This window comes from Carassius gibelio, chromosome A11, assembly GCF_023724105.1.
Source record: "Carassius gibelio isolate Cgi1373 ecotype wild population from Czech Republic chromosome A11, carGib1.2-hapl.c, whole genome shotgun sequence".
NCBI classification, from domain to species: domain Eukaryota; kingdom Metazoa; phylum Chordata; class Actinopteri; order Cypriniformes; family Cyprinidae; genus Carassius; species Carassius gibelio.
The window spans coordinates 7,149,964-7,171,408 of NC_068381.1; the positions used below are offsets into that span (position 1 = coordinate 7,149,964).

Genomic DNA, 21,445 nt, shown 5'->3' on the forward strand with positions numbered 1-21,445 from the left:
AGCACTTGGTTTTATGTGACGATTTACTGGCTCTGTTACAATCGTTGTTAAAGGTGATGTAATGTTGCGTATATTCTGTATCCTAATAGGTCATAGGTAAGGTTCCGCTTTGATCGTAAGAGAACTTTTAAATAGAATCAAAGGACGCGATGCTGTTTACACAACACTTTATGGCTTTGTCAGTATGTTTGTGTTTTTACATTCCAGACAGTCAGTCTGTCTATTAATGGTGGGACTTCCAATTATTTTTCTGCCGATTAGTAGGTGGCAACAAGCAACGGTCATTATGAGTAAATTAATTGAATCATTCACTCAACTGGTTTGTTAAACAAAAAAATTATAATAATAAAAAAATAATCATGAATGAACATTTAGGAACGTATCAAGTGGCTTTCCTTATAAATTAATTATTTGAATCAATCAATCATCTGATTTGTTCAAAACACTGATTTATGTAGGATCTAAACAAGTGACTGGTACTTTGGTAAATGTACAGTTTTAGGATAATAATAATCATGCAGTTAGTAAATGACATGTATTCAAACAAACTGTGAAAACGATTTGAATCATTCATTCATCTGATTTGTTCAAAAGACTATTTCATTTTGGAACTAAACAAGAGACTTTACTTATGAGTAAGTTGAATAATCCTTTTATCTGATTTGTTAAAAATACTGAATAATTTAGCAACAAAAAAAATTGACTTATGATTGAATAATTTGAATCAATCATTCATCTGCTTTTACATAACACTGATTCATTTAGAAATTAAATAAGTTTCTGTCCTCATGAGTGAGTCATTCAACTCATTTGTTTATCTCATTCGTTAAAAACTGATTAATTTATGGTAATAACAAGTAACTGTTCTTATGTGTGAGTTATTTGAATCAATTAGAAACTGTATTTCTAATATAATAATAGAAATATATTTTTGGAACTGTTTTCATTTACAGAGACCAAATAAGCAAAGAAACATTGTGTTACAAATTTGGATTTATCAATGTTGACAGTTTACAATAAATTATAGTAACGTGGATAAAGATCACTCTTACATTTGCCTTGTCAGAACATGTAGAATGTTTTGCTGTCTGAATTCATGTAATGACATACTGTAAAAGAACTATTAAATCATTTTGTAAACCAATTTATTGAAGTGAGAAAGAACCAGACGGCAGACTTCCCAACGCTACATACTAAGTACTGTTAGATGACACCATTTCTTTTTTAACAGGATACAGGCTAGGACTGGGACATTTTCCAAAAATATAAATTATGTGCGTGTAGCAATGAAAGATCTGAAAGATATGAGTGACACGCAAGAATAGAACTCAGGAAATCCACCTACCATTGGGAATAGCTACACCTGTCACTATCACACACACACACACACACAGTGCACACCGTCTGCCATTGCTTCGCTCTGCTAGAGTGAGGGACACGGTGGATGGTCTGCCACTAATTGCTGCAGTTAAGACAGCGGAACTTACCTGCGCAGAGGAGCTACCTGGTCTAATGTGCTGTAAAATCATTATGCTGTTTGTGGAGATCCTTGTTCAATAGTTTTCTTCTCTTTTTACCCGGGACAGGACTGTTGACATGGATGTCTGGCTTGCACTGGAGTGGCTCAGCTTTGCATAGTGCATCACCCTTAATCAGCCCCAGGAGAGCATTCCCGAGTATCATTCCTGAGCACTCCTAGATACCTGTAAACACTTTCAAACTACATGCAAGTTCCAGGGTTAGCTGTCACTTCGTTTATTCAGCTGAAAAAAAAGAAAAAAAAAAAAAAGTTCAGGTATCTCAAGAGTCTGGTTAAAAGCTACCCAGTATAGCTTTCCCACTGTCAGTCAAAGAAACTTTTTTTTTTTTTTTTTTTTTTTTACGCAAACATGGGACTTGGAAGGCGACGTGGCAAAAACAAGCCCAAACCGAGGTAGGTTTGTGTCCTGTTTGTTTCAACCGCTTGTGTATGCATGCGTGAGTGTGTAGCAAAGCTGAATGGAACACTTGGAAGTGTGAGAGAGCACAAGTGGTTCACATACCGTCTTTGGAAAGATGCCTTGCAATAAAAACAGTCCCCTTGTAGAGGAAGCCACTCTGTCGGATGCTTTTTTTCAAAGACGTCTTGCCATTTCATTCGGCTTTCTGTGGTCTATGTGAGGACATAGGTTGTGGATTTGTTAGTACACAGTAACGGCCAATCACCAAAGCAATTAGCATGCGGCAGTAAAATACTCCCAGAGTTTTAAAAGCGAGCCTAGGGCAACATATTGTTCCCCGGGCAGCCAAGTTCTCCCCCAGAGGCCAATTCAGCCAGGCTAATCCTGCCTCTAATTAAGCCAATTGATGGAGGACAGTTGTTGTGTACAGTTTATTCGGATGTTAAAATGCCATGCCGCAAAAGAGCTTTTGGAGCAGTGTTTGTTTCTCTCTAGAGTAATTAAAAAATTAAAAAACACCACAGAGTCTTTTTCTGCATTGTCAGATGACGACGTGAGTAGATTTCCATGGTATTCAGATGATGTGGAAGTGTTTGCAACTGACATCAATTGCACATCTATTTCTCATAACCGCAAATCCAACTGTGACAAATTAAATGGCAATTCTTGGAAAAATGTAATGCTCTTTTATGACATGTTCGCATGGGCAGCAAACAAGGTCAGTCTGTCCACTAATTCTGTGGCGCTGACAGAAGCAGAGTTGTTGACATACAGAGTTAGAGATTTTTAATAACGTTTCCCAGGCAGGACCTTTCATTCCCCCGTGATCCTCAGGAGGGAGCTTTGCTCAAGGTTGAGGATTTTATCTATTCATGCTGTGCACCCCAGCAGCTCTGACTGAAGTGCTCCCTCGACTCGTGCTAGGACTTCTGATGCCATTCTGGACCGAGTGCATTCTGGGAACAGAGGGAAAAAGAGAGAGAGAGAGGGGAAATGTTTCTAGTGTCATTCTCCAGCTTCAGATTAATTGAAAGGGAACATGAAATGCAATGAGAGATTGTGCCCTTTGACTTTACACCACTTCAATTTATGTTGAATTACTTTGTAGTGAAGGCACTTTGTCTTTTCTCTATGATATGTGTAATAGTGGGTTTTATGGTTCATCCCATTGTTTTGGATAAGCTACCTAATATGTTTTGGGGGGGAAATCATGTCATTTTTCTTTAAGGATTTTTCAATTAATAGAAAGGTCAAAAGCATTTGTTTGAAAAAGAAATCTATTGTTGTATTATAAAGGTTTTTAGTGTCACTTTTTTGATATGTTTAGTACATTATTGCTTAAAAGTATTATTTTACTATTATTTTTTATTTTCTTTTTCATTTTGACTTTTGAACAGTATTGTTTATATTGTCTTTATATGGCATACAGTTTTGTTCAAAATAATAGCAGTACAATGTGACTAACCAGAATAATCAAGGTTTTTAGTATATTTTTTATTGCTACGTGGCAAACAAGTTACCAGTAGGTTCAGTAGATTGTCAGAAAACAAACAAGACCCAGCATTCATGATATGCACGCTCTTAAGGCTGTGCAATTGGGCAATTAGTTGAAAGGGGTGTATTCAAAAAAATAGCAGTGTCTACCTTTGACTGTACAAACTCAAAACTATTTTGTACAAACATTTTTTTTTCTGGGATTTAGCAATCCTGTGAATCACTAAACTAATATTTAGTTGTACGACCACAGTTTTTTAAAACTGCTTGACATCTGTGTGGCATGGAGTCAACCAACTTGTGGCACCTCTCAGCTGTTATTCCACTCCATGATTCTTTAACAACATTCCACAATTCATTCACATTTCTTGGTTTTGCTTCAGAAACAGCATTTTTGATATCACCCCACAAGTTCTCAATTGGATTAAGGTCTGGAGATTGGGCTGGCCACTCCATAACATTAATTTTGTTGGTTTGGAACCAAGACTTTGCCCGTTTACTAGTGTGTTTTGGGTCATTGTCTTGTTGAAACAACCATTTCAAGGGCATGTCCTCTTCAGCATAGGGCAACATGACCTCTTCAAGTATTTTAACATATGCAAACTGATCCATGATCCCTGGTATGCGATAAATAGGCCCAACACCATAGTAGGAGAAACATGCCCATATCATGATGCTTGCACCTCCATGCTTCACTGTCTTCACTGTGTACTGTGGCTTGAATTCAGAGTTTGGGGGTCGTCTCACAAACTGCCTGTGGCCCTTGGACCCAAAAAGAACAATTTTACTCTCATCAGTCCACAAAATGTTCCTCCATTTCTCTTTAGGCCAGTTGATGTGTTCTTTGGCAAATTGTAACCTTTTCTGCACATGCCTTTTTTTTAACAGAGGGACTTTGCGGGTAATTCTTGAAAATAGATTAGCTTCACACAGACGTCTTCTAACTGTCACAGTACTTACAGGTAACTCCAGACTGTCTTTGATCATCCTGGAGGTGATCATTGGCTGAGCCTTTGCCATTCTGGTTATTCTTCTATCCATTTTGATGGTTGTCTTCCGTTTTCTTCCACGTCTCTCTGGTTTTGCTCTCCATTTTAAGGCATTGGAGATCATTTTAGCTGAACAGCCTATCATTTTTTGCACCTCTTTATAGGTTTTCCCCTCTCTAATCAACTTTTTAATCAAAGTACGCTGTTCTTCTGAACAATGTCTTGAACGACCCATTTTCCTCAGCTTTCAAATGCATGTTCAACAAGTGTTGGCTTCATCCTTAAATAGGGGCCACCTGATTCACACCTGTTTCTTCACAAAATTGATGACCTCAGTGATTGAATGCCACACTGCTATTTTTTTGAACACACCCCTTTCAACTAATTCAACTAATTGCCCAATTGCACAGCCTTAAGAGCGTGCATATCATGAATGCTGGGTCTCATTTGTTTTCCGAGAATCTACTGAACCTACTGGTAACTTGTTTGCCACGTAGCAATACAAAAATATACGAAAAACCTTGATTATTCTGGTTAGTCACATTGTACTGCTATTATTTTGAACAATACTGTATATATATACACACTAACACACACACACACACACAGACAGGTCCTTCTAAAAAAAATTAGCATATTGTGATAAAAGTTCATTATTTTCCATAATGTAATGATAAAAATTAAACTTTCATATATTTTAGATTCATTGCACACCAACTGAAATATTTCAGGTCTTTTATTGTTTTAATACTGATGATTTTGGCATACAGCTCATGAAAACCCAAAATTCCTATCTCAAAATATTTGCATATTTCATCCGACCAATAAAAGAAAAGTGTTTTTAATACAAAAAAAGTCAACCTTCAAATAAATATGTTCAGTTATGCACTCAATACTTGGTCGGCAATCATTTTGCAGAAATGACTGCTTCAATGCGGCGTGGCATGGAGGCAATCAGTAGAGTTGTTCCGATTCCGATACTAGTATCGGAAATATCTCCGATACCACAACAAATTCTGGCATCGGCATCGGCGAGTACATGAACCCATATACCGATCCGATACCATTTTCTTAAAAAAGACCTAGTTATGACCGCAAGCTTTGCCTAACCGCTGCACGGTTCTTCTTCGCTGCTCAAAATGCATTGAAAACACAGGAAGTTGTGCTGTGTTGCCACAAGCAACCCCTGTTTAGAGCAGCGAAGAAGAAATGAAAACGCGTTAGCAGCCCTTATCTATATATGACTGGATCACTCATCACATTCTAAACTGCCAAAACACAGTGAAGCCGCTACTATATTATAGATCAGTGGTTAGCAGTATGTCTCTGTAGTACCGGTAGTTACAGACTCTCGAGTATATTCAGTACCGGTGTTACGGTTTAACTGGTTACCGTGTTATCTGGTGACCAACTTCCTGTTTAGGTCTCCGCTGCAGATGTGCTGGAACGACAGCAGCAGATTCGCCGATTCTGAAAGCACAAACTGACGTGATATTAAGTGCCTAATAAACGCAGACTTGCTCATTGCATGATTTTGATATTCTTGCAGAGATAACAAGTTATAGGTATGATCGCCCGTAGCGGCTGAAGTAAGTAGGATAAACAATAAAAATAAAATAAAGTAGACCTGTGAGGGCACGGGTTTCGAACACGCGCTAAAAGATGAGGCGCCGCGAGACGACACTCACGAACCACCGAGCCATCGATCTTTACATAAGTAGCTCCAGCTCTCTGCATTCAACACAGGAATCTTGGCGTCACATTGTGACACTGGCTGAATCAAGGAACTGTGACCGTGTTAACTTGTGACCTCTGTTTGCAAGCCAAAATCCAATTTTACTGTTGCTATAAGTTAACAATTCCAGCCAAAGCGCTTCTAATGCTGCTAAATGATTTGATACGATCTGAAAAATTACTCATCGTCAAAAATTACGAATCCCATTAATGTAAACATGCATAACAACAGCCCAACGTTTAAGTAGCTTAGTTCCATTGGTTCATTGGCAAAACACATTCTTACAGTGGCAGGCTGCCCACATACACTTCTTATTTTACAACATAAAAAAATATATATATCACCTGTCATCTATCCAAAACAACATTTAAAGTGTTACTAAATAGCCACAACTTTTAAAGAGTGTCAAAAACACTAGTAAAAATCAGGATTTCGAAATGGATCCATATCTGTTGGGACATTGTTCCCATGCAACCTCTCAGCCACAATGTCAAAATATGTAAATGACAAATTTCCAAAATCTTTCAATCAATGCTCCACAAGTTATTTTCACAATCCCTTTTATTGTAAGATACAATGGATTTATAGGTACAAGGAATTTATCTTGGTGTACTAGACATTTGTCAAAAATAAAAAGAAAACAAAATGAATCAAAGAAATGTTAATGCTCAAATCAATCATGCTACAAAAGACGGTGTACACAGAAGTGGTTCATTTCACTGGTTCATAATCACTAAGCTCATTGGTTTGACGATGCCATCACTAAATCAATGAACTGACTTTAGCTGAAAAATGACTGTTGTTCTCCATTTTCCTGTTGACACTGTAAAGCTGCTTTGACACAATCAGTATTGTATAAAGCACTATATAAACAAAGGTAAAAAACAAATTCATATAACACTTCTAGAGGACTTTTCCCTGCTTTACCACACACACACTTAAACACAAGCAGGACAAATCAAATCTTCCTCAATGGGAGGCTGACCAACACAGTTCCAGTGAAACCATAGGTCACATGTGATATTAATCTGTGAAGAATGCATGTTGCACTAGACAATGTGCCTGTGTTAACTTGTTTATCATCTATTTTGTTTAATAAAGATTATGTGAAATATTATCTATTATATTGTCTAAATGCTGGTGAAAAACCTGAATAAAAACAACACAGAACATTTTCACGAGCTTTAATGGTTGTAACGGAAATGGCCATTTGGGTTCAATCAAAACTTTGATGGTCTTTGCATGTAAGTCTGTAATGACAATTTTATGTAGTCAATTGTGCTTTGTGTCTAGTTGATTTCAATTCAGATGCATACAATCACAACCATTCAAGCAGAAAAATATGTTGCAAAGTTATTTAAACAAAGTAAATTACACTTTACAGCAAAGTAGTGCAACCTATTATAATTAAATATTCTTCCTCAAAGTGAAATGATGCATTCTGTACATCTAGTTTTGCAGTTCATAGCCAATAAGTGTATGTGGGCAGCCTGCCACTGTAAGAATGTGTTTTGCCAATGAACCAATGGAACTAAGCTACTTAAACGTTGGGCTGTTGTTATGCATGTTTACATTAATGGGATTCGTAATTTTTGACGATGAGTAATTTTTCAGATCGTATCAAATCATTTAGCAGCATTAGAAGCGCTTTGGCTGGAATTGTTAACTTATAGCAACAGTAAAATTGGATTTTGGCTTGCAAACAGAGGTCACAAGTTAACACGGTCACAGTTCCTTGATTCAGCCAGTGTCACAATGTGACGCCAAGATTCCTGTGTTGAATGCAGAGAGCTGGAGCTACTTATGTAAAGATCGATGGCTCGGTGGTTCGTGAGTGTCGTCTCGCGGCGCCTCATCTTTTAGCGCGTGTTCGAAACCCGTGCCCTCACAGGTCTACTTTATTTTATTTTTATTGTTTATCCTACTTACTTCAGCCGCTACGGGCGATCATACCTATAACTTGTTATCTCTGCAAGAATATCAAAATCATGCAATGAGCAAGTCTGCGTTTATTAGGCACTTAATATCACGTCAGTTTGTGCTTTCAGAATCGGCGAATCTGCTGCTGTCGTTCCAGCACATCTGCAGCGGAGACCTAAACAGGAAGTTGGTCACCAGATAACACGGTAACCAGTTAAACCGTAACACCGGCAGCTGCGTTCAGTCGCTTCCGTGTAAGTCAAAGCGCAGGGCTCCAGACAGTAGCCGAATATATACTAGTGTCTGTGAATATTAAACTGCAAAATACTATTTAAATATTACTCCCGCAAAATCTACATCTCTGTGGGTGACTGGCACAGATGCGCGAGAGCTCGCTGTTTTTTAGTCTCTGCTGTGTGTCATGAGGACACGAACGCATAAACCGTCACTTCATGAGAATTTACCGTTTCATTTGAGAATACTGTCATATCATAAACACAGACACTCAAAGATCTTCATGGCAGCCCATTAAAATAAATGTTTGGTTTACATGAGTAAATTGACAATATATAAAGCTACTGTTGTAGCCTACAGTAATAATAATACGTCTCTATAATAATAATAATTATGCCTAGATGGTTGCTTGTTTTTTACTTGTTTTGTTGTAAAGAGATTATCTGATTAATAGATCTTTTTTGTTGCAGTTTTTTTATACAGTTATATTGTAAAACTTAAATACCTTTTTTAGTTTGCGGTGTTAGATTTTTGGCTGCATTTGAAGTTCTTTTTTGCATAAGAAAATAAATAATACTGTCAAATTCATGTTAGATAATAAAAATACTGTAATAAATACAGTAGTTCACCATGTATTTGTTCATGTTTTATTGAGGGATCTGTCTGAAGCACACCATAAAAAAATTCTAGCAATTTACACAGGGCTAGTAGTATATACAGCTGTATATACAGATATACACCCAGGTATCGGATCAGTACTCGGTATCGGCCGATACCCTGAGCCCAGGTATCGGAATCGGTATCGGGAAGAGAAAAAGGGTATCGGAACATCTCTAGCAATCAGCCTGTGGCACTGCTGAGGTGTTATGGAGGCCCAGGATGCTTCGATAGCGGCCTTAAGCTCATCCAGACTGTTGGGTCTTGCGTCTCTCAACTTTCTCTTCACATTATCCCACAGATTCTCTATGGGGTTCCGGTCAGGAGAGTTGGCAGGCCGATTGAGCACAGTAATACCATGGTCAGTAAACCATTTACCAGTGGTTTTGGCACTGTGAGCAGGTGCCAGTCTCCATAAAGCTTTTCAGCAGATGGAACCATGAAGTGCTCCAAAATCTCCTGATAACTAGCTGCATTGACCCTGCCCTTGATAAAACACAGTGGACCAACACCAGCAGCTGACATGGCACCCCAGACCATCACTGACTGTGGGTATTTGACACTGGACTTCAGGCATTTTGGCATTTCCTTCTCCCCAGTCTTCCTCCAGACTCTGGCACCTTGATTTCCGAATGACATGCAAAATTTACTTCATCCGATAAAAGTACTTTGGACCACTGATCAACAGTCCAGTGCTGCTTCTCTGTAGCCCATTTCCTGCACACGCCTGTGCACGGTGACTCTGGATGTTTCTACTCCAGACTCAGTCCACTGCTTCCGCAGGTCCCCCAAGGTCTGGAATCGGTCCTTCTTCACAATCTTCCTCAGGGTTTGGTCACCTCTTTTCGTTGTGCAGCGTTTTTTGCCACAGTTTTTCCTTCCCACAGACATTCCACTGAGGTGCCTTGATACAGCACTCTGGGAACAGCCTATTCGATCAGAAATTTCTTTCTGTGTCTTACCCTCTCGCTTGAAGGTGTCAATGATGGCCTTTTGGACAGCAGACAGGTCGGCAGTCCTTACCCATGATTGCGGTTTTGAGTAATGAACCAGGCTGGGAGTTTTTAAAAGCCTCAGGAATCTTTTGCAGGTGTTTATAGTTAATTAGTTGATTCAGATGATTGGGTTAATACCTCGTTTAGAGAACCTTTTCATGATATGCTAATTTTTTGAGATAGGAATTTTGGGTTTTTATGAGCTGTATGCCAAAATCATCAGTATTAAAACAATAAAAGACCTGAAATATTTCAGTTGGTGTACAATGAATCTAAAATATATGAAAGTTTAATTTTTATCATTACATTATGGAAAATAATGAACTTTTATCACAATATGCTATTTTTTTGAGAATGACCTGTGTATGTGTATATATATATCTCAGTGCTACCACACAGGATTTTATTTTCATTATCTTTTATTATTCTTATTTTTAGAAAATTTAAAATTTAGTTTATTGACTTACAATACATACCATTATCTGGGATAATGAGTGAGCACATTCTCAGAAGCTTTGATTATTTTGGAAGCATTAAATATCATTCCTGTATATCTTTCAGATACATGATACATTCAGATTATCAATGTTATACACAATCAGTGATTATTTACAGGCAAAACTCTGAGCTCCACTATGTTCTCTGCTCATAAAAGTATATGTGTGCGACTAATCGATCACCTCTACAAAGCCGAATGGTGATTTACTTTCCAGAAGCACTTAAGACATTGTGTAGAGAGAGACCATGTCTGACTCACAGGTGCTAATCTATTGAAAGCGTAGGAGCCACATAAGGGCTGATCAGACTGCCGTGGGGATTCTAGATCATTTTGATTAAGGAGTTTCAGAGTGTGGTGTGTATAACCAGTCAGACAACCATAAAACTAACGTCACCTATTGATTATGCTTTGATCAAACTAGGTCAATGAAATCACCCAGACAGGGCTAGATTGATTGACTTAACTGGCTGATACAGAAATGGAGCGTTTGTAAAGGGTAGAATAGGTCAGCATCAAAGACACGAAAAGAATATGAGATTCGTTTTTAGGTGTTTACTCTGAATTCAATAGTTTTTCTTCCAAAATATGGTATAGTTCTCAGTGAAACAAATCATAATCAAACCAAAACATAAATACACTTTATTTTCAACCCATTCTCACTCCAAAGGCGTCAAAAACCGAAGCATGGTCAAGCGCCCCTAGCGTCACTTTTATGACGCCAAATGTGCCTCTCGGCGTCGACTATCGAAGCACTACGACCTTCATTGCTTTCAGTGGGAAACTTTTGGCGTCAGAATTCGACACGAGGACATGAGATGTTTATCGCTATGAAATCACGTTCAAGAAGTCTCATTCAGCACACATCGCGCGATACTTTCTATCAGTCCCACATTTTGGGTGAGTAGTCGTATATACGCTCTTTTAATGCCTTTTATCAAATGTATTCTGTCTTCTTTATTAATCAGATTAGTGCCATATGTTTAATCGCTGTATTATATCGGTCATCCGCGGCTGTCTTTGAGTTTCATTGCGTTTAAATAAATGAACACAGCTGCTAATTAGTGTGATTAAACTCTATCTGTCACGTGACGTGCCATAGACCTTCGATCCGTTTTATATTATTATTAATTTCAGGATCAATGATGTAAGTTGTATTTGTAGTAAAATCATGGTAATCACGACACAATAGTAATAAATGAAATGTGAAGTTAAAACACAGTAAATGGGACATTAGTAACTGTAACTGTAGTTTTACTATGATATATTAATAATCAATACAACAATACAATAATCACCAAACCAGCTATGTTTGTATCACTGTAATGTTAGTGTTTTTATGTGCTTTTATATGACAGATATCACAGTAATCATGTGTTCTGTACCATGCTTTTAATACCTTTTAATGTGAATCCAAAAAAAAAAAAAAAATCAAATTAAAAATAAATAATAAAACATGTATTTTTCCATCTTGCAGTTCATTCATATCAGTTTATATATATATATATATATATATATATATATATATATATATATATTTATTTATTTATTTATTTATTTATTTATTTATATATATATATATATATATATATATATATATATATATATATATTTATATATTTATTTATTTTCATATATATATATATATATATTGCTCACAGATCATTATTAACATTCTGTATATAATTCAATTTTATTTTCTCTCCCCTTTTTTATTATTTATATTTTTAGCTGAAAAGACGTAAAGGCAGTCAGCCCAGTGGTGTTTCTGGAGAGGGATTCCTTCAGAAATGGAGAAGACAGAAAGCTGCGGAGGCAGATATTTGCAGCAGTAAGTCTGTGATAGTTTGTCTCTTTTATCAAAAATTCCTGCTGTTATAATTTGTACAGCATTTGTTGTTTCTTAAACTGTTGCACTGTCCAAATACCCACACTTGCCATCTTTTCACTTGACCACTTGATTACTTATTTGAAGTCTTTCCTGTATTTTGCCTAGTGTTCGAGTGAGCATGATGACCACGTGACCACTTTTCATGACCTGATGACTGTGTTTCCCAATCCTGATCCTGGAGAACCCCAGCACTGCACGGTTTTGGTGTCTCTCTTATCTGCCTTGGAGTCTTCACTGATGAGCTGATGAGTTGAATCAGGTGTGTTTGATCAGGGAGACATCTCAAATGTGCAGTGTTGGGCTTCTCCAGGACCAGGATTGGGAGCCACTGCCTTATGGGACACTTATGTGTTTAAAGAGATTTTTAATATCTAATTATCAATATTTCACATACTGTACATTGGACAGCTTTCCATGACCTCTTGTGAGATCTCGGCAAAAAGTCTGACTATTTTTTCCAAAACATGATGCATGATGGGATACACTAAGCTTTGTATAGCGCTCCGGAGCAGTATTGGAGCGGTTTAGTGTGTGTTAAGGACGCTGTGCTTTGGCATTATTAAGACCGGGGACAGTCTTGTGCACACACTGTCACGTACACACACTCTCAAGTGGCCAAGACTGCAAGTGTGGGTATCTGGACAGGGTCAAAGTCTTAAAAAAGATCCCTAAACACATCACAGTCTTAATAATCCAGTTTAACACTTGTATGATATTGTACAAGCCCCAGGACGGTCTCATCTGACACTATCAAAATAATTCATATGACTATAGCTTGTTATTAATTACTTGCTTTCAATAATGGATTCATTTAACATTTAATTTTACAGCATCTTTACAGAGGTGTAATGTACAAGCTGCACGTTATTAATAATATGTCCTTCCTTCTGTCTTACAGGATTTTTCCAGATAATGCTGTTCTTCTTTTTCAGGTCTAAAATATCGAGCTCAACAGCTATTTTAAGAGCCAACCCTCACAAACCTTCCTAAAACCTAAAAGAGCTATTACTGAGTCTCAGCGAATCTTGCCATGATCAGCTCTTCCCAGGTACATTTGTTTACTCCAAAAATGCTCTGGTCTGAATCTTACTTAAATTAACTTAATTATGTTTAATGAGCAATATTAATTGCACAGAGAGTAAGTAGAGATTATCTTGTTTCACAGAAGAGAAGGAAGACCAAGGAAATGATTTGCTCAGGATGAGGAATGAAGACGGCCATCTTGAGCTCAAACAAACAGAAGTCCTCTGGTATGTGTGTGTTGAAGCAATGTTATACAACATTTTATGATGATCTCTCACAGAACTGGTCATGTCAGCCTTGATTTCGTTTTATACTATTACAATTACAGCATGTTAGCAAAGTGTGACTGGACATTTTTAATATTATGTTTTTAAAAACACACCACCTGTTTTAAAAGCAGACAAGTATCATGAAATTGGTTTAGTTGATATTAACACCAATTGACATTATTTCATTGTTTTGTAAATGTTATGTTATAAATTGTGAATTGATAGTTGATTGGTTTGAAGCCAGGCCTTACACTGCACAGACTAAAACACATTTGTGAGAGAAGTCAGGAACTTTGGAGAAAGATTCTAGAGGAAAAAAACACATTTACTGCAACATTAGATCAGTTCTAGAGTCTCTGAGAACTACACATGCTAATGCAGTCTCATGAGCAAGACCTTTGCTTCTGTAACTTTTTCTTAATTCTTGGAGAATGACATATTTATTGCAGTATTTTTATTTGTACAGATGATCTCATCAGCCAAATGAGAGGTTTTGACCAAGTGATGCTCTTGAAAGGAGTGAAAGAAGAGGATGTGGTAAATTGTCTTCAGAGAAAAAGCTTCTCAAAAGGTCTTAAAGCAGCTTGAAGAATGGTAAGTGTACAGTACTACAAGGGTCATAGTTACTCACCCTGCTAAAACCACACAGAACATAAGCTGCGCTCTCTGTCCATTAAACAACTTCATCTGCATTGTTTGTTTGTTTCACTTTGACCAGGTCTGGGATGTTAGGACTGAGAGATCCTCTGGCTGAGAACAAGCTACACCACATCAGTGCTGGATATCAACCACAAACTGTTTCCAGACACGAGAGAAGAAGAACACGATGGGGAGATGAAACCAGTTTAGATGTGATGATGGGAATCATTATTTTGTGGAACAGTATCTCATGTCTTATATGTATCACATGATCTGTATCACAGTTGACTGGATGGGACTGTGTGACTTTTAAGGACATTTCATCACTCATCTGTGTGAACTGATTTATATATGAGGTTAATGTATCTTTGATGATAATTATTTTCATTGAATCTTATTTGTCTTGATGCTACTTTATCAACTTTATAGTCTATGCTTCAATAAAATGAAAATGGTGAATATTGTGTTCTGAAGATTCTTGTTAAATACATAATTTTACTAGGTAGGCTCATATGTGTTTATTTTAGACTTGGAAAAACGACATATTAATTATTGGGATTATTTTTTTATTTAAGACATAAACATTTTTGATCGGATTAATAACATCTGGGACATCAGTACACCAGAAAGTATTTTTTTATATTTTAGTAGCAAATATGCACATTTTTTGTGAAATACAGGGAGTTACAAGATTAATTATTCTGCATTACAATATGGTTCCATGGGCTTTATTGTTACAAACACTTGAGGGATAACTGAGAATGTAGCAGGAATGATCAACGTGGATCTTGTACTGCATTAAAACCAAGAGCATGCACATTACTGATGTCCAGTACCTGAAGAGCAAGATATGGGGGTGAGGAGGACATTTTTACACTGATTTCGGCTAATTAGTTATATATAATGCTAATATATATATATATATATATATATATATATATATATATATATATATATATATATATATATATATATATATATATATATATAAATTAATATTCTTAGCACTGCATGAATTTGTCCTTGTGTAATAGTGAAGTATCACAATGTGTATACATTGTCCTTGATTACTGCTTTACAGTGGGGAATAGATAATGGCAAGTTGTTGCAGGTTCATCCATTATATTTCTTGCCATTTACTTCAAAAATCAAAGAAATAATCTATTATTTTCATTATTAAATCATTTCTTTATAATTTTTCCATGTTTCATCAGATGGCTTCACAATGTCCTGTCTAAAGGTATAATAACCATGATGAATAGAATAGAAAACAGAGGACTGTGAAAACTGTCAGATATAAATGTGACTCAGCTCAGTTTGTTGTTCATGATGAGGAGAATACATATATGTAGGTTTTACTGCCCTGCTACCCCCAGGGGCCCAGTAGCACCGCCCGGAAGAGCCCAAAACTGTACTTTTCAAATGGCTGTAAATCAGAGTCCAATTAACATATCAAAGAGAAAATGGGCAGGATTATTACTTATGCTATGCTGATAAAATAATGTTGAGCTCAGTTTTCAGAAATAAGTGGAAAGCTGGCATAAAAGCATTTTAAATATTGCTCACTGTAAAATACCGCATTTCAGCCTGCCTCTCAAATATATCACAGATGTTTGCACAATAAACATATTTAGATATCCAGTTTACCTTAAAATAAATAAATAATTTAGTTTCGTTAATAAAAAGTTTTAAACTACATTACCCACAAGCCTCCGTCGTTCTATCTATAGAAAGGCAACACTAGGGGGCTGTTTTTGTAGTTCATTGAAGTTATGCTTAGGGTTAGGATTAGGATCTCGCTAAAGATGTCATTTTTCTCAAGATAGCGACACTTCATTGTTGACTTAATATATTACTAATGTGATGATAGGAGCAAAACATACTTTTTAACATGATGCGCTGTTTAATATGGGTTAAAAGATAGTCCAACCACAGACTGTCCTGAAAAGTCATAGCCAATGACATCTAAGCTGAGCAGCAGCGTCACACTTCCTTATCCATGTATGACAGATGTCTTTCGTTTTTCGGCTGAAGGGATAGATTCGGTTAACAATAGATTAAGCTTGCTACTTATAAGATACTGTTTTATTAACGTCTTCACCTTCCTCCGTTGTTCAGCTTGACAAAAATTGGGCAATATTGATGTGCACATGCCCAGCAGTCGCAGTTGTATCCAACAGATAGATTCCTCTCATTAAATATAAGACACATTTTTAAGATTTGTATATTTTTTTTTTGACCAAAGACAAATATATTTACTAATCAAATGACGTGCTTCTAAAATTTACATTGTATATTACATTGTGTTTTAAAGTTAAAATTGTTCACATTTGTGTTTCTGTGATTTACCATTCTCTACCATTTGAACCCTAGGAATAAAAACAGAAATTATAAATGAATGAATGAATGAATGAATGAACAAATAAATACATAAAGCATAATAAACATGCATATTTTTGTAAGGATCTTCCATTATTTATTGATATGTCAAACTCATTTAAAGACAACATGCCCAAATTACTACACTGCATCCTCTGTCACCAAGCTCGTTTTTGCCACCATAAAGAATAAAAAGGCAGTTATGTTGTAAACATTAACTATTTTCAGTATGCAAATGAAAATGATTTTATTAAAAAACAAAACAGTAAATACAGTATGTCTTTCAGAGAACACTGGAAAAAGATCAATTTTATTAAAAAAATTAAATTGACCAAAATGTTATACAACACAATGTAAATGTTTCAAACTCACAAAAAAACACCATGAAGACATGCATGTCAAGTGTGCAATATCATCTATAAAACTCAATCAGCACAGCATCAAATAAACACTGATTGTCTGAACAATGGAAGACAGAGAAAGTGTTCAGGAAAACAAACACCTGCTAGCTTTGACATAACATCATGAATTCACTTCATGACTGGAGCTAGGGGATGACTGTGTATGAATATCTCCTTTACTAAAACTCTTAATTAAAGTCTAAAAAGTTCACTGTATGAAGCTTGAAAAAGAGAACAAAATGCTTTATCAATACGAAAAATACTATTTTTAACTATTGTTTTCATCACTGGTTCTGTAATGTATTCATTATGAGCTTATAAATAAAACAAAGTTACATCTTCTGCAAAAATCAAACCACTGCAAAGTCTAATCACTGATCCAGGGACCATATCTGTGTGTGTGGGGGATAAAGAGTTAACGAGGTGAGTCCTTGTGCATGATGGAGAACTGCAGTGTTATCCTCAAACAATCCTGTAAAACAGAAATATTACATTACATTCAACTTATACATTACACTGTGTTTTGTTTAGACCATAAAAGCAGCCTCTGTAAAGATGCTGTAAAATTAAATGTTAAATGAATCCATTATTGAAAGCAAGTAATTAATAACAAGCTATAGTCATATGAATTCTATGATAGTGTCAGATGAGACCGTCCTGGGGCTTGTACAATATCATACAAGTGTTAAACTGGATTATTAAGACTGTGATGTGTTTAGTACAGTATGTGAAATATTGATAATTAGATATTAAAAATCTCTTTAAACACATAAGTGTCCCATAAGGCAGTGGCTCCCAATCCTGGTCCTGGAGAACCCCAACACTGCACATTTGAGATGTCTCCCTGATCAAACACACCTGATTCAACTCATCAGCTCATCAGTGAAGACTCCAAGGCAGATAAGAGAGACGCCAAAACCGTGCAGTGCTGGGGTTCTCCAGGATCAGGATTGGGAAACACAGTCATCAGGTCATGAAAAGTTCGACACACACTCGTGGTCATCATGCTCACTCGAACACTAGGCCAAATACAGGAAAGACTTCAAATAAGTAATCAAGTGGTCAAGTGAAAAGATGGCAAGTGTGGGTATTTGGACAGTGCAACAGTTTAAGAAACAACAAATGCTGTACAAATTATAACAGCAGGAATTTTTGATAAAAGAGACAAACTATCACAGACTAACTGCTGCAAATATCTGCCTCCGCAGCTTTCTGTCTTCTCCATTTCTGAAGGAATCCCTCTCCAGAAACACCACTGGGCTGACTGCCTTTACGTCTTTTCAGCTAAAAATAAAAATAATAAAAAAGGGGAGAGAAAATAAAATTGAATTATATACAGAATGTTAATAATGATCTGTGAGCAAAATATATATATATATATATATATATATATATATATATATATATATATATATATATATATATATATAAAAAAAAAATATATATATATATATATAAACTGATATGAATGAACTGCAAGATGGAAAAATACATGTTTTATTATTTATTTTTAATTTGATGTTTTTTTTTTTTTGGATTCACATTAAAAGGTATTAAAAGCATGGTACAGAACACATGATTACTGTGATTTCTGTCATATAAAAGCACATAAAAACACTAACATTACAGTGATACAAACATAGCTGGTTTGGTGATTATTGTATTGTTGTATTGATTATTAATATATCATAGTAAAACTACAGTTACAGTTACTAATGTCCCATTTACTGTGTTTTAACTTCACATTTCATTTATTACTATTGTGTCGTGATTACCATGATTTTACTACAAATACAACTTACATCATTGATCCTGAAATTAATAATAATATAAAACGGATCGAAGGTCTATGGCACGTCACGTGACAGATAGAGTTTAATCACACTAATTAGCAGCTGTGTTCATTTATTTAAACGCAATAAAACTCAAAGACAGCCGCGGATGACCGATATAATACAGCGATTAAACATATGGCACTAATCTGATTAATAAAGAAGACAGAATACATTTGATAAAAGGCATTAAAAGAGCGTATATACGACTACTCACCCAAACTGTGGAAATGATAGCAAGTATCGCGCGATGTGTGCTGAATGAGACTTCTTGAACGTGATTTCATAGCGATAAACATCTCATGTCCTCGTGTCGAATTCTGACGCCAAAAGTTTCCCACTGAAAGCAATGAAGGTCGTAGTGCTTCGATAGTCGACGCCGAGAGGCACATTTGGCGTCATAAAAGTGACGCTAGGGGCGCTTGACCATGCTTCGGTTTTTGACGCCTTTGGAGTGAGAATGGGTTGTTATTTTACGGTGCATAGTAATTGTACATGAATGAACAATTAAATAAAAATTAAATGTAATTAACATTAATTAACAAAATGCACTTACTGTAATGTAAGGGTTTGTTTTAGCATTAGTTAGATGTAATTTACTATATGAATAATGTTATAGTATATCAAAAATAAAAATTAAAAATAAAAAGACTTGAAATAAAATAAACATGTAAAACAAACACTTAATTTCAGCAATATTTTTCATTTTCATTTAGTTTAGCTTGCAATACTAAAGTAACTGAAACTAAAACTTAAAACAGAAAATATAAAAATAAAAACTTATTTAAAATATTAATAAAATGTGTAATAATATCTGAATGACAAAAAAATTAAAATAACACCGGTCAAGAGGCCAATTTGTGACAAGTATATCCTCTGTTTATCAAATATATTTTGGCTATGCTAATTAGTAAGTTGAATTGAATTGGAACTTTTGATGAAACATCTTCCTTTGTGTTTCAGCTCTCTCTTGTTTGTATGTTTATAGAAGTGAAAGGAGCACAAAGTATACTGTGTCCACACCAATGGATGCAGATTATTTGGAATAATGTGCACCAATAAATGGTTTACAATATGAAAGTAAATAGGTTCAATTTTAATTTCATGTTGACTATGATTTGATGACATCTCTAGCTGATAAAGCCCTTGTCTCTTGTACAAACTAAACAAAAATCTGTGATCCGTTTTCCAGCATGGTACAAATATGGAGATAATGGTATGAAAAAGAAGGAGAGATCTTAGATCTGTATTATGGATGGGTCATTTCCAAGGAGTCTGTTCCAGGCAGAGGGGGTAAAGAAGAGCCAAGGCTGAACAACACACCTGCATTCAGATTAATGCCCAGTGCCTGCTGGGGAGCTGCTGGAAAAGAGTGGGCTGAGATTTTTTTTATTGACCCACGATTGACAAAAAAGACAGTGTGAGCAACTGAAGGAAAAAGAAGAAAGCGAGATAGGAACACAGAGAGAGAATTGTGGTGATTTCTGCCAGTTGTGAGCTAGCCTGCCTTCAGGGCACATAGCAGGGCCGGCAAAAAAATTATTCATATTTCACTGCTGGACTGCGCCGTGTCGTCCATCTCTTCCAACAACAAAACTCTCGCCTTCAGATTTGGCAATGAATGCGGGTGCCATTTATTCACCTAATGCATTCAGGCCTCAATGATGGCCACAAGTCAATCATCTTCAAATCAATAGAGCTTAGGGGGCAACAAAAGCGGGTATTTATCAAAAAGTAAAAATAAAAAAGAAAGGGAAGGGAATCATGAGGACCCTGCTTCTATTAAATCATATCCTGGCAACACATGAGTTTCTTAGTCTTAAATCGTAGTATGATAAGTTTTGCTGGAAATTTTTATATTTATGTATGTGTCTATATATATATATACAGTATATTTATATTTTTTGATGGCTATATACTATCACGTGACCTATATGGTAAACTGCACAAACTTTGCATTTAAAATACTGATGTGAACTGATTTGAAATGAGTATAGAAACAAATGGTTATGTCATCCACTTTTGAGAAAATATATAATAATTCTAGACAGAATATATACTATATATATATATATGACCCTTAGGCCTACTGACAGAGTTCTTTGACCCTGCATAGAGATAATAAGAGGCAAAGGTATCATACCAAGCACATTCCCAGATCTAAATATGTTATCCCTGCTGAGAAAATTGAAAGACTATTTGAATAGAATTACAGTATATTTATTGTATGTGTCAGTTTAGAGTAAACCACAGGTCACAGCCGAAGGAACTAGGAGTACAATCTCTTGACACTTGGAGAGTAAATTAACTCCCATTTGACAGGACAAATGGAATTGCATGTGAAAAACGTACATATGTAGACATGCATCAGAATATATGCAATTTTTCAGTGCAGTTGCATCGTGTTTGCAGGATTGGTATGAATTTTAACTGTTGAGTTTCATCTCTTTTCCAGTGTCCATACATTTTTAGTCCCAGATGAAAAGTGTGGTTATTCGTCATGGAAAGGTGGAATATTGATGAACTGTAATTGGGTGCTGTGTCCAATTTG

General features: G+C 36.0%; 2 long non-coding RNA genes across 2 annotated transcripts; one reads left to right on the forward strand and one right to left on the reverse strand.

Moving 5' to 3' along the window:
- Positions 1-12,150: 12,150 nt before the first annotated feature.
- Positions 12,151-14,741, forward strand: LOC128022188 (uncharacterized). Its single transcript, XR_008185880.1, has 5 exons — positions 12,151-12,291; positions 13,284-13,399; positions 13,517-13,601; positions 14,110-14,237; positions 14,362-14,741. It is a non-coding gene; the product is annotated as an uncharacterized LOC128022188 (long non-coding RNA).
- A 2,015-nt stretch (positions 14,742-16,756) lies between these two features.
- LOC128022189 (uncharacterized) lies at positions 16,757-19,361 on the reverse strand. Its single transcript, XR_008185881.1, has 4 exons — positions 19,112-19,361; positions 18,247-18,346; positions 17,921-18,081; positions 16,757-17,534 (listed from the first exon to the last, which is right to left on the reverse strand). It is a non-coding gene; the product is annotated as an uncharacterized LOC128022189 (long non-coding RNA).
- Positions 19,362-21,445: the final 2,084 nt, after the last annotated feature.